The 12,412-nt window shown below is 52.2% G+C and overlaps 1 protein-coding gene across 2 annotated transcripts in view; it reads left to right on the forward strand.

The window, feature by feature from the left end:
- LRRC75A (leucine rich repeat containing 75A) overlaps positions 1 to 12,412 on the forward strand; it is a 70,387-nt gene that overhangs the window by 10,783 nt on the left and 47,192 nt on the right. The window lies entirely within an intron of this gene.

Consider the following 12,412-nt stretch of genomic DNA (forward strand, 5'->3'; position numbering starts at 1 on the left):
AAAGGCGGTTTAGGAGCCCGATGCAGTCTAAGGGCGCATCCTGGTTTCTAAAGCCCCATAGCAAAGAGGGGGCACGCTCCAGCTTTGGAACTTCAGGGGTGTCATTTGGAGCCGCAGGGTGGTCATGGATGCTGGAGACGGGGAAATAACCCCCGGGGAGATGCTTTGCATTGTCTGTAGCGAGGAACCCTGCTGGGTGCGGGTTCCTCCTTCCCTTCATTGCATTGTGCTGATCGCCCTGGGGTTCGTGGAGGTCCCCATTCAACTTTGGGAAAGTTTGGCGTTGTGCTGAGGCCATTGGAGGCAGCAGCTTCTGGGGAGCATCCCTGCTCCCTGGCTTGGGGATCCCGGGAGCTGCCAGCTTGGCTGTTATCGGTGCTGGTGTTGGCTGCAGCTTGGAGAGCCGAGGGCGGGAGGCGCCGAGTGGGAGCAGGGAATTCATTGTGCCGAGCCCAAGACCTTTCCCCTTGGCCGTCTGTTGGAGCCGGGCGTTAGCGGAGGAGCAGCAGCGCTGCGGGGAGCTGCTGCTCTGTGCCCAGCACATCACTGTTGAATCCCTTCTGCTGATAGATGGTGATGAGAACACGGGTGCGCAGCGCTTCGGAAAGCAGCAGCTTTTCCATGCAAGCTGAAACCAAACCCATCCTCAAGCTGGGTTTTCCTCCCAAGGAGCCTGCGAGGATGGTGTAACCGGTTCTACCACCTGAGGAAAAGCTGCTCAGGTCTTTGCTGGGCACCAGGAGCTGTGGTTTTGGCCTGGCGACCTGTCTGTGCATGGGAGGATGTGGCTGGTCCAAAGTCGGATGGGTTTCCTCTTGGGTTTTGTGTTGGGGTTTTGCTCTTTGCCTTTGTTCCATCTCACTTTCTAGTCCTGTTATAACTTCTTAGCAAGTGGGTGTGTTGCTTGGGGCATGTCCCTGACTCTGCCATCAAACAGGGTCCCTCTGACCAGTCAGTTTGCGTGATTTAGGATTGTCTTTGGAGCAGCCAAGATGAGAAATCCCAATAGTTTTGCATGTGCTTGTGTCCCCTGACAGAAACCCCTCTCAACCTTGGTAACGTGCTTTGCCCGAGATGAATGTGTCCCCTTTAATGGGAATTGGGGGTGTAACTCCTTGGGACAATGACCTCTCCACTGGGATCTGTGCAGCCACATGGCCATGAAACCCCCATGGGACAGAAGCAGCTGGGAGTCGGGCAGGGGATCTGTGCCCAGACCTTGCACCTCTCAGCCATGCCAAAGCCCTGTCACTGCACCTCTCTCTCACTGCATCGCTGCCCATTGGAGCTGGCAGGAGGGCAGGGGCTCGTTTTAGAAGGTGTTTGTATCAAACACACCCCCAAAACTGGATCCTGTGAAGCACTGCTTCGAAGTTCTTCCCTGCTTCAGATACTGTTCATCATCAGCGATGCTCTGGACCATCCTCTTCCTCCTGTGGGCTGGCCACGCAGAGCACGAGGGACGTGCCCTAATGACAAACCCGACCATGGGGACATCCCATCATCTGGGTGGGGGCAAACCCAACCTCTAGGAATGGATTTTACAATGCTGGGGGAAGCGAGGAGCCTGTTCCAGACAAATGAGTCTTTGTGAGTGTTTCTGAAGAGCTTGCTCGGATAAAATAGAGTGCCAAAATAAGGAACACTTTGTCCTAGATACAATAATAGACTCGAAGCACGTTTTTAATGAGGTGGTTTTATTCCCTGCCTTCAGGTAGCGAATGTGGGATGCCCCAGTGAACAAATCCCGTTTGCTGTGCTTCCCCATAGGCTGGCTTTGGGGAGGTGCTGGTTTAGGGGTGCATCGGTGGCTGCAAGGGATGCTTGGTTTGGTCCTAAGGAGCTGGGGCTGGGAGGCTGAGCTCCAGCCTAAAAAGTGAGGATGTGGGGGAAAGGATGAGCTTGCCCATGCAGAGAGGGATCAATGGGTGAGCCTGGTGGGGCAGAGACCTTTTCCTGTGAGCCATTCTGTGGTACCTAATGCAAAGGGGCTGCGGTGTTGGGTGGTCCATGAAGTTGCTAACGTAACGTGTGATGCTGCTGCTGCAGAACCCAGGGTTTTGAGCAAAGCTGGTGCCAGGGTCTCAGTTGCATTTAGGTTCTCTTATTTCCTGAAAATCCCAGAGGTTTGGATCATTTGGAGGCTTTCTCCTCACTTCCCCTGGCTCTGAAGCCATTCCAGTGTGTTAGCGAGTAGATAGGTGACAGCATCCCCGTGTTTGGAGGTGCTCCATCCTTCCTTTCAAGCAAGGTGGCCACGTTGGCTGATCAGCTTTTCAGCTCTCCTTGGCATGAGCATCCTGCCCTATCCACCCCCTGCAAAACAAGGTTCAGGGGGGCTTCTCCTACCTGCTAAAGGCTGTGTTTAATAATCAAAGGGCAGCGTAGAAACCATGCTGGGGTATGGATGTGTGCTACTGGAGAAGGGCATGTCCTGCCCTTCCAGCAGTGTCCAGGGTGGGTATCTCCATCCTTCCCCCCTGAAATGGGAGCGATGCTGTTTGCTTTACAGGCTCTTGCAAGGATTAATCAGTGTTTCCAAGAACCCTTAGAGGCTGCAAACAGCTACACAAGCACTAAGGTACAAAGTGGACTTGTTTGGGTTTGAAGAGATAAAGGATGGGACTGCTCTGCTCCGATGCTGTTCCTCGGGGAGGTCAGAAGCGGTCTCCAGTGCGGAGGCAATCCGATCCCATTGCCTGCCCTCAGAATAACACTTGTGTTATTCCTGCAGCCACTCAAAGGGCATGTGCTCCTTTGGCACAGCAGCCTGATTCAATGGCAGGTTCTGGTTGTTCTTTCCATCTGCTCTGGTGCCAACAGCCCCACACTGCAAAAAGGAGTTCCCCTCCCCATTTGCTGCCCTCTTTATATGGGGTGGGTTTTCCTTCAAGCTGTCGATGTGCATGGGGTGCTTTTGGCAATGGAACACATGGGAGGATAAGCAGGAATACACTGAGACACTTCCTGTTTTATTGAGGTTGGAGTTTGGGATTGCAGGAAGCATCTCCCTGGGTACCTGGACGGAGCCGGTTGTCTTCCATGGAGGTAGTAATGTTGAATCCAGTTTCTGCTATAAAGCATCATTCTGGGTTTACCTGTCAGCATCTCCTCTGCTTTCTGCTGCACCCTATGAGTGAAAATGGAATTAGTTGTGTCCAGCACTTGGGAGAAACATGGGAACCCACTCCCATTCCCTGTTCCCCATCCAAGCCGGCTATCATGGGTGGGAGAGCTGCAGCTCCAGGTGGGTACCACCGGCTGCAGGATAACACAGGCTTTGCCATCACACAGCGCATCGCTTTCTCCTTAGGCCCTCCTGAGTTTCAGTGGTTAAAGCAGCCCTCAGATTATTACATTCTGGGAGTGTCTGTGCTGCTGGGGAGAGGATTTGTAAAACAAAGCATGTTTTCCTCCTCGGATCGCTTTCCCAAGTGGAATGGCGAGGCGCTTCCCAGCACATTACGTTGCACTCCAAGAATTTGCCATTGGTTATGGCTCGACGTGGAGCCTTTTGGCTGGGCTTGCTGCTGCAGAGCGGGGCCGGTGGGAGAGGAAAGGAGGAGGAGGAAGAGGCATCCACAGGCTCCGAGCATCACCTGCATGGGGCAGGGGTTGTGCAGCAGATCCAGGAGTTAAAACCCTAAGAGAACAGGGAAAAAGAGGGCAGTGTTGTAATAACCCCCCTGCCTGGGGCACTGAGGGTGGCTGGAAGCCAAATGGCAAGGTCCAAGGTGCGGCAAAGCTGCACAACTTGTAAAGTGGGTTCTGTGCTCACAGCGGCCTTGCCTTTGTGATGCAGGGCAGGGGAAGAGAGGTGTCAGGGTCCCCAGTGGGCAAAGACGCTGCCAGAACTCCCGTTTGCAGGAATGGGGTTGCAGGCAAACGTGCTCTGATGCCCACCATGCAGTGCAGGCAGCGTCTCTTTGCCATGAGCCTGTTATCCCCCCCGTTCTATCCCCCACATGTATCCCTGCCGTGGGTACTGGCATCCCCCTGCCTTTTCCAAGGCTGATCCCTGGGTTTTACAGCCAATGGTTGCAGGAAGCAAGTCGTGACATGTCCCAACATCCACCCTGCTGGCTCGGGGATGAAATGCTGCCTTGTGAGCAGCTGCCTGGTGCTATGGGGACTGCGTGGCGCAGGGATGCTTCGTTAATGAAATGATGGATATCTCCATAATAAGGAGGTGTTTGGCCAAGGGGGGAATAGAGAAACAAATAGATTGGAAGATGGTTAATGCAGAGAGAGGTCACTCCAGGCTCTGGTGGCCTTCTGCTGCACCAGAGCAGAGGGGTAAAAAGCAATTCTTAAGCTCAGTCCTTCTGCTTAGTTAACATTAAGTGCGTTAAGTAGCAGCTGATGCAGAATAGGGCTACTTATCCCGGTTGTCCCGGTGATTTATCACACGTGTTCCTATTCCCCCCCTGCTCCAGTTCCCCCAGTTGCACTCTCCAGGGAGGCAGGAGCTGTTGGGGACAGTTTGGAGCAGGGCTCAGAAGATGCTGAGGGAGCATTGGGACATCCAGAGGCTGGCAACCTTCCCAGGGAGGGTAAGCACCACTTCTGGGGCTCCCATAGAGAGCAATGCAATGGGTCCAAACCATCCTGGGAAGTCAGCTCGGAGATGCTGGGATGGGGAGGGAAAGGTTGAGCAAACTGGGCAGCGTTACACTTGCATGGGCTGGGAAAGCAGGCACCCATGAGGATGCGATTTGTCCCCTTGGGCTCACTGTGTGTGTTCAGAAGCATTTCAGGGCCAGCGTCAGCCTGGTCCGTGTGTTACACTTGGTGTGTTACACCATGTGCACCTTCACCGTGGGTTAGGAGTGCTCTTGGGGTTATTTATCTCATAGAATGGTTTGGATTGAAAGGGACCTTAAAGATCATCCAATTCCAACCCTCCTGCTCCCAAACAACACTTAAACCACAGAGATGCTGCTGCCCCATAGGTCCCCATGGAGGTGGGTTTGTTGCAGGTGAGTTAGGGATGATTGCAGTGTCTCCAGCCACTCATCAGGGTAAAGGGGATGGTTTTGGTGCTTCCTCCATGAAGGATGCTGGCCCCTGGCTTTGCACCAGCCCTGCCAGTGCCAAAGCTGCTTAAACTCTCCCCCTTGGCTGTGTGGTTGGGTGTGCTTATGGACATGGAGAGCAGAGCTGGGGGGGGGCAATGTGGTCTGGTTGAGATGATGCAGCTTAGCTGCACCCTGTGCAGCCTTGTGCATGGTCTGTGCCATTCTGTGCTCGCTCCTGGCCCCGTGCACTCCAGCTGTGGGGACTGTCCTGGTCCCTTCTCCTGAGTGCTAGGAGCAGCCAGTGCATCAGGGGTGATGAGGATGGGGTTTCTGAGCCCCTCGGAGATGGAGGTTTGCAGCACTGCTTTCTGTGGGTCCATGCAGGGTGGAAGTTGGGTAACAGGGGGCAGCTTTGGGATTAGCACTCACTTCCTCTGCTTTGGGCTGCTGACAAAACCACCAGTGCTCCCCACAGCTGCTTTTAACCCTTATGCTGCTGGAGCCGTGCTTCCTAACCCTGCCCTTGCAGCCTCCTTTCATTGCTTGCTTCCCATCCTGGCTCCTTCTGCTCTTTTTCCTTCCGCCATGGGATGCGCAGGTGGATGCATCCCTTTCCTGCTCAGCATCCCCACAGCCTGGTTTGAATTAACCCCCTGGAAGGCGGCTGCTGCAGCTCCTCCCAAGGCAAATGTGTCCTGGGGGGATGCAGAGAGGGAAGGGAGAGGGGATTCATGCTCAGCAGCGTGGGTTCAATCCCAGTGTTGAGCTCCCTGTGCGGCAGTGATGCTCGTCCTGCCGCTGGCACGGAGCGGAGCGGGTTTTCTCTTCCAGCAGGGATGTTCCTCTGGGATTGGGGAATCACTTGCATAAGGAATGAGTGTTGCTAGCGGGTGCATTAATGCAGCGCACGCAGCACACCCAGGCAGGCTCTGCTTGCTGCAGGGATGGCAATGAGAGAGCCTGACACGGGCAAGACCCATGTTCATATATCCACTTGCACCTGAGGAGCGCATCCTGGGGGACACCCCTCCACGGCCAGGTTTCCAGGTATCCCTGGCACAGCCCTTTGGGAAGCACTGCAGGCTCGGAACGCTGTGTGCCCAGGGAGTGATGGCTCCCATAGCTCAGGATGCAGGAGGTGATGCATCTGGAAGGGTCAGGGATGAAACTTGATTGGTCAGACCTTGGGTTCCTTCCTCTGGACCTCTTGTGCTGGGTGCTGCTTGCTCCCAAAAGGAGGAGGAAATCCTGCCTGTACCCTCCCTGGAGCCAGCAGTCTCCACACTGGGAGAAGTTAAGGGTTGCTGCTGGGAAGCCAGCCCCTATTCAGCACTTTACCTGTCTATATAATAGCAGGAATGTGTCTTTTCCAACCCCTTTTAGGCTGCTGCTGCTTCCACACCCGATGTAGAGCACAAGCAGCTCGGGGCTCCAGCCTGGCATGCACCTTTTATTCCCCTTTTCCTTTCTATCTTGCTTCTCACTGTAAAATCCCTGTGTCTGAGGATGTCTCCTCTCTCTTGCCAGCCTACAGGGGTGATGGTTCCCTGCACATCCCAGTGCTGTGATGGAGCATGGAGGGTCTCAGGGCAGGGATGCAGGGGGATGCACTTGGGATTCAGTATATTGTAGCTTCTTGATGGCTTTAGTATTCCTTGTGTTGGGGGTTTGGTGGTGGTGGCCTCCCTTTAGGAAAGGGAGGTGGTTGTATGGTAATATTAGTTTAATTCTCATATAAAGAGATGGGATTTCTTAGCATTTAACGTGTGCAGTCTTGGCCAAAGGCCTGATGTGATTTGCTGCCTGATTCCCTTTGTCTCTTTTGTGTATCTCGGCCTCCTTCTCCTCCAGATGTTGGAGGAAAGGCCACTGAATGGTAGGTTTGATCCAAAAGCAAAACCCACTTGTCCTTTGCATGCCTCCCCAAGCAGGAGGTTTTAGCTCCAGTTACTCCTGGCTCTGACCTCGCTGCTCTGTGAGCAGGAGCTGCTTCAGCTTCCTCAGGTCTGGTCAAGGCTTCTTTCACCTTTCAGGCTTTGCCTTTCAGAGGCAGCATCAGTCCCTTTGTGTGAGGGTTGGAGCTGATGGGAGGGAGCTGCCTCCTTCCTCTTCCCTGTGGGTATCTCAATGGATATCTCATTCCTTAGGGCCTCTTTATGTTATAATATAACCTTCCCAAAGGCCTCTCTTGCCATTAGGTTTGATATTGGTGGATATATTGCTTTATGAGATGCTTCTGGGCTCTGCACTGATTGCGGCAGCCTGTTCATCCTCGTTGATCCATGGAGGCTTTCCATGAGGTCTGCAGTGCACAGGCAGGGGATCAGGAGGATGCTGATGATGCTGCTGCTGCCTTCAGCCCTTTAATGTCCCCTTTGCCTTTGAGGCTGGCTCCTGGGAAACAGCAGCAGCATTCCCAAGGCTGCAGCCCTGCTCCTGCTCCCCACTGGCGCTGCTCCGCCTGCTCAGCCCCATGGGGTTTTGCAATGGTTGTGGGTTTGCAGGGGATTGCATGCTCCTCTTGCACAAGAGGTCATTTATCAGGCACTGTCCCCAAGCTCCTCATAGGGATTGAGTTGAAATGAGCCTTAGTTATTTAATGGGGAGGCCAAACCTCCAGCCTGCACTGGGAGCAGAACCCTCTAGTGCAGGGGATGGGTGTGCGTGTTTCTCTGAAGGATGGGGAAGCTTGTGCTGGCTTTCTCAGCTCCTTGCTTTGCATTTAACTACAGCACATGAACCACAGTGCCTTCAATGGTCCTCCTGTCTTCATCTCTCACAGGCAGAGTCTCTGTGCAACGGCAGATTCCCTGTGTTTGTATGACTGAAGGGCATGGGGCTTTAACCAAATCTGTGCCTTGGAGCCCCTGGTTCCATGGCTGGGTACCACACTGGGAAGCACTCCCAGAGCTGCCTCCTCTGTCTCTAGGGGATGCTTAAACTGAGCCCTCTGGGTGATGGCTGGAAGCTGAGGAGCAATTAATTGCAGTCTCATTGTGCAGTGCTGTTTCTTTGCCCCCATTCTCCCCGAGGCCAGGCAGATCTTGGCACAACGATTGAATCCCAGCAGGAGAAAGCAGCATCTGCCGAGGATGTAAAAGGCACACGTGTCTTTTGAAGTCTATGGTGGGAAAGGCTTGTTTTAGCCAGGGTTTGTACTGGGACACCTCTGTCCTATTCCCACCTTGCCTGTGGAACATGGTGTTTGTGGTGGGATCGGTACCATCTCTGTGACCATGACTTGGGGCATCCCCACCTCCAGTGGGAAGTGCAAAGCAGGAGGTTGGGAAAGACCCATGAGATGGTAAATGTGGTGGTGAGAGCCTCAGGTTGGACCTTTAGGGGTTCGAATGCTAAAGGGAAAAGAGCACACTGGGGCAGAGCCCTGACTCCCATGCAGTGCGTGAAGCAGTTTAGGATGCGGATGCGAATGACCACTACACCCATGGTGGTGGCCACACCAGCAAGGGAGGGAATCTTGATTGAAACAGCTCTTTTTTTGTGGATAGGATCTCTTATTTTTCTGCCATTCCATCAGAAAGAGGATGTTTTCCTGCTGGGCTGTAAAAAGCTGCTTGGTGCAATGAGATAACTTCCTTCTCTGAGCAAGGAGCCCAATGTATCTGGGGAGGTTTCTTTAGGCAGCTGTTGAGCTGAGTGATTCTTTTTGTGTGCTTTTATTCTGGTGGGAAATGGTGACTTTGGGGGTTATAGGACTTGATTTGTTTTCTCTCTGTGTTTCTGACTCAAGTTACAGGGAGATGAAAGCAAGTTTGAACTGCAGAAAACGACCATTCCAGTGTTATTTGATGGGTTCATAAACTTGGAATATGCTGGGTATGTGGGGCAGACAAACATCTCAAACCATGTTTTACATTTAAAACCAGTTGATCCATTAATTGTACCTAATGAATTACCCTTGTGCTCACCATAATGAGCAATCTTGGCCTCTCAGGTTGCAGTTTGAGTTGCAGATTGGAAGACAGGCATTTCCCCATGGTACTCCTGATTTGCTCACTGCCTTTTTGAAGTCAATGGACTGGGTGGATTAAGTGAAATGAAGATGTTTTTGTTGTCTTTATGAGCCAGACTCTTCCCCAAAAGCTGTGTTTGTGCTTCAGTCTCTTCTGGTTGTCTTTTCATCGGTGGCTTTCCCTAAGCCTTTGGTAGGCACATGTCCTGCTAAGCTAGGCTAACAGAAGCTGTTGAACATCAAAGCATGACCAGAGGTTGGCGTCACCTTAAATTGCTCATTTGAAATGTATTTGAAAGGAAATGTATTGGGTGATTAAAGCTGTTTTAAACAGCAGTATTAATTGAATGTTAATGTCATTGAATTGAGTTTTGGTCCAACCCATCCCTTCATTCTTCTTTAGCGAGGCTGGGCATTTACTAGGCTCTTTGCTCAGCCAAATGCCTTTACCATTGGGTTTCTTGGAAGAGGATCCCACCCCTGTAGCTGCCTTACTTTGCTTCCTGTATTTTGGAGGCATCCAAATCCCCTGGTGCCAGACAAGGACATTACTATGAAAGTCTTCAAGAAAGACGTTTCTTTCCAAGCTTCTTCCCTCTGAGCCAAGTACCAAACACTACATCCCAACCCGGATCAGTCTTTGCTCTACCTAATGGTTATGAATCTTATGTTGGGAATAGAAACGCACAAGCATGGGATAAAACATGGGAGAACCTTAATTTCTTCCCTTAACCCCCAAAACCTACTGACTTTCCTTCAATGATAGACCCCTTTTAAGATAGGGGGAAGGTTCCCAGTTCCCTGTGGTGTGAATCGCAGCACTGATTGAACCTTGGGGTGGGAAGATGGGGAGCATTTGAAACACCCCGAGTTAATTTGCACAGTGATGCTCTCATCCGTTACCTTCCCAATCAGATTCCCATTTTTCCATGGGTGTTTTGAGAGAAACCCCTCATCTGGCCAGTTTCCTTCAGAATTCCACCTGGCACCCCTTATAGAGCAGAGGAAAATCAATACATTGTGATGTGTGCCATTCCCAACCTGGCAGGCAGGATAATGGGAACGACAGGCTGCCTGTCCAAGCGAGCAGGGTGGAGGGTTACAATTATACAGCTGCTCTGAGCAGCTTGGTGGCTTTGAGGGGAATTAAGGGCACTGAGCATGGCCCTGTTTATTGCAGGTATGGAGCTGTGCCTGCTGTCATCGCTGAGCATCAGGCTGTGCTTTTCATCCTCTCTTCAGATTAGAAGTGCAGCTCTAAACCATATACCTAATGTCCTTAAAAGCACTGAGCATCAGCAGTGTGGGTGATGCACACAGGCTCCTTTCATGTCTCTGCAGTGTTATTTGTGGTAGGGCTGTGATGCCCATGGGTTTGGGAAAGACCCTGACCCATGCAAGTGCTTGATGGACATGGGTGGAAGCCCTGTTTCTGCCCCAAACCAGAGATGCTGATGTGTTGAGTGTGTGCTGTGGCCACTGTTTGTAGCAGGGAGGTGCAGCCCCAGCTGATGCTGCTGGGGCTTTGTGTCTGTGAAGTTCCTTGTGTCTCAGTTTCCCCTGTGTAAAGTAGGAGTGTACCCTGGAACTGCATCCATCGCATCCAGGTAGGGACTAGGATTAGGGAAAGCTGCTCTTTCCTGGGACTTGCTGGTGCAAGCAAGCTGTATGCATTCATCTGAGTTATTTCACTGATTTGGCTTCAGCAGGGGGTGGAAAAGGTGTCTTTGACCAATATGTGCACAACATCTGCTTTCTGCACACCATTTCCAGGCCTTTCCATGGGTGAATGCCACAAGAGGCATTTCTTCTCTCTTGCCTTGTTGCTTTAGGATGAGGGTGTCAGCAGCTCTGATTGCTGCTAGGACTCTGGGTTATCCTGGCTTTTAGGTTGTGTGCATCTCTGTAAGGCCCTTGGGTGCATTGGAGACTTCCCAGCAGTGGCACTTTGTCATTAGCAGAACACAAACAGTGTTGGTGCCCTTTCTGAGCCCCTTCATGCTCTCCTTGGGTGGCTTGGGGCTCCTTGGTCTTCCTTCCCTCTGGTTTCCTTCCCATCCCCTTGCTGTCCAGACAAGGAGGGTGGAGGATTTGGCTCAGTGCAGGGGATGGGCTCAGTCTGTCTGCACCAGCCCAAGGTCTGGCTCCAGTGGACCTCTCCATCCCCATTCAAACAGATGTAAAGCAGTTCTCTGATGAGATTAACTCCCTGACACGTGGGAAGCAATCTCTGCTTGGGCTGCTTTCATCTCTTGCCCATCAGCTGCTATTCTCCACCAACACAAAGCAAAGAAAGAAGCTCAACTCCTCTCCTGCAAGCCATTTCTCTTTTAGCATTGCCACATAGCGTAAACCAACTGCGTTTTTAGGAGTCCTGCTTGCTTATTTGCCCTCCCTTTGGAGGGAAGCCTGAAATAATCCCCAAGGCAGGAACAAAAAGCACCATTCCTGCAGGTTTAGATCATCTCACGGTGCTGCCTCCGCTCATTGCAGGAGGGTGAGAATGACATCTCGCTGCTGAGCACCACGTGCAAGGTCCTGGTGGGACCTGACGCTGACCAAGCTCCATCTCTGGATGCTTCATCCCTGGCTGGCCCATCCCTGAGCCTGTGGGATGCTGCAGGGCTCATTTGCAGCTCGGGGGCTCCCAGGCTGTGCTGCTGATTAAACAGGATGGGTTGCACAAAGCAAAAGGAAGAGGTGGGAAAAGGAGAAGTTGGGTTCTGGAGCAGGAGTTATGGGCTTCTGCTCTGTGTGTGTTGTTTTATGGGCGAGATCAGCTTGGCCAAAAGGGTTTACAAGGGCTGAGCTCTAATAGGAGAAGAGCAAAAGTGGGATGCAGCAAATGGGGTCTCAAAGCTCCCCTCTTGCAGCATCTTGTGGTCTTTGCCTTCATCACCCCTCCAAAACCCATAGAAGGGGGGAAGCATCTCTCCCTCTGACTTTATGGAGGGGCAGAAAGGATGGAGATCCCCCTGATAAAGGAGAAGGGAGTTATCCTTGGGAAAGGGAAGTTCCAAGAACAGGGATGGTGGGATCCAGAGGTGGCAGAGCCACAAAGGGGGCTTGGGGCAGCTATTCCTTATCTCTCTGTGAGCAGGCACGTCGGGGGAGATAAATAAAGGGACATGATAACACATTGAGTCTGCTTGTCAGCCTGCCAGAAGCAGGCTTTTCCCAACCTATTTACTTGTCAGTGGTGATCTCGGATCAGTGGCGCCTTCAGACAGAAACAAGGTTTTTGCTTCTCGTTTAATGCCTTGCAATAGGAATCTTTCCTTCAAGCATGGATTTCTGGGGTGGGGGGAAGAGGGTTCCAAGCTTCATTTGGTGTTATTGTGTGTTACAGTGCTACCCCAACCCACTGCCAACATGGCTTACCCCCATCTCTTGTGTGGGAGGTTGTAGGTGTAGGTTGCTC

Source organism: Neopsephotus bourkii, unplaced genomic scaffold (assembly GCF_033783945.1).
Source record: "Neopsephotus bourkii isolate Nb327-2 ecotype Australia unplaced genomic scaffold, CSIRO-AGI_Nbou_v1 NB_1154, whole genome shotgun sequence".
Classification (NCBI taxonomy): Eukaryota; Metazoa; Chordata; class Aves; order Psittaciformes; family Psittacidae; genus Neopsephotus; species Neopsephotus bourkii.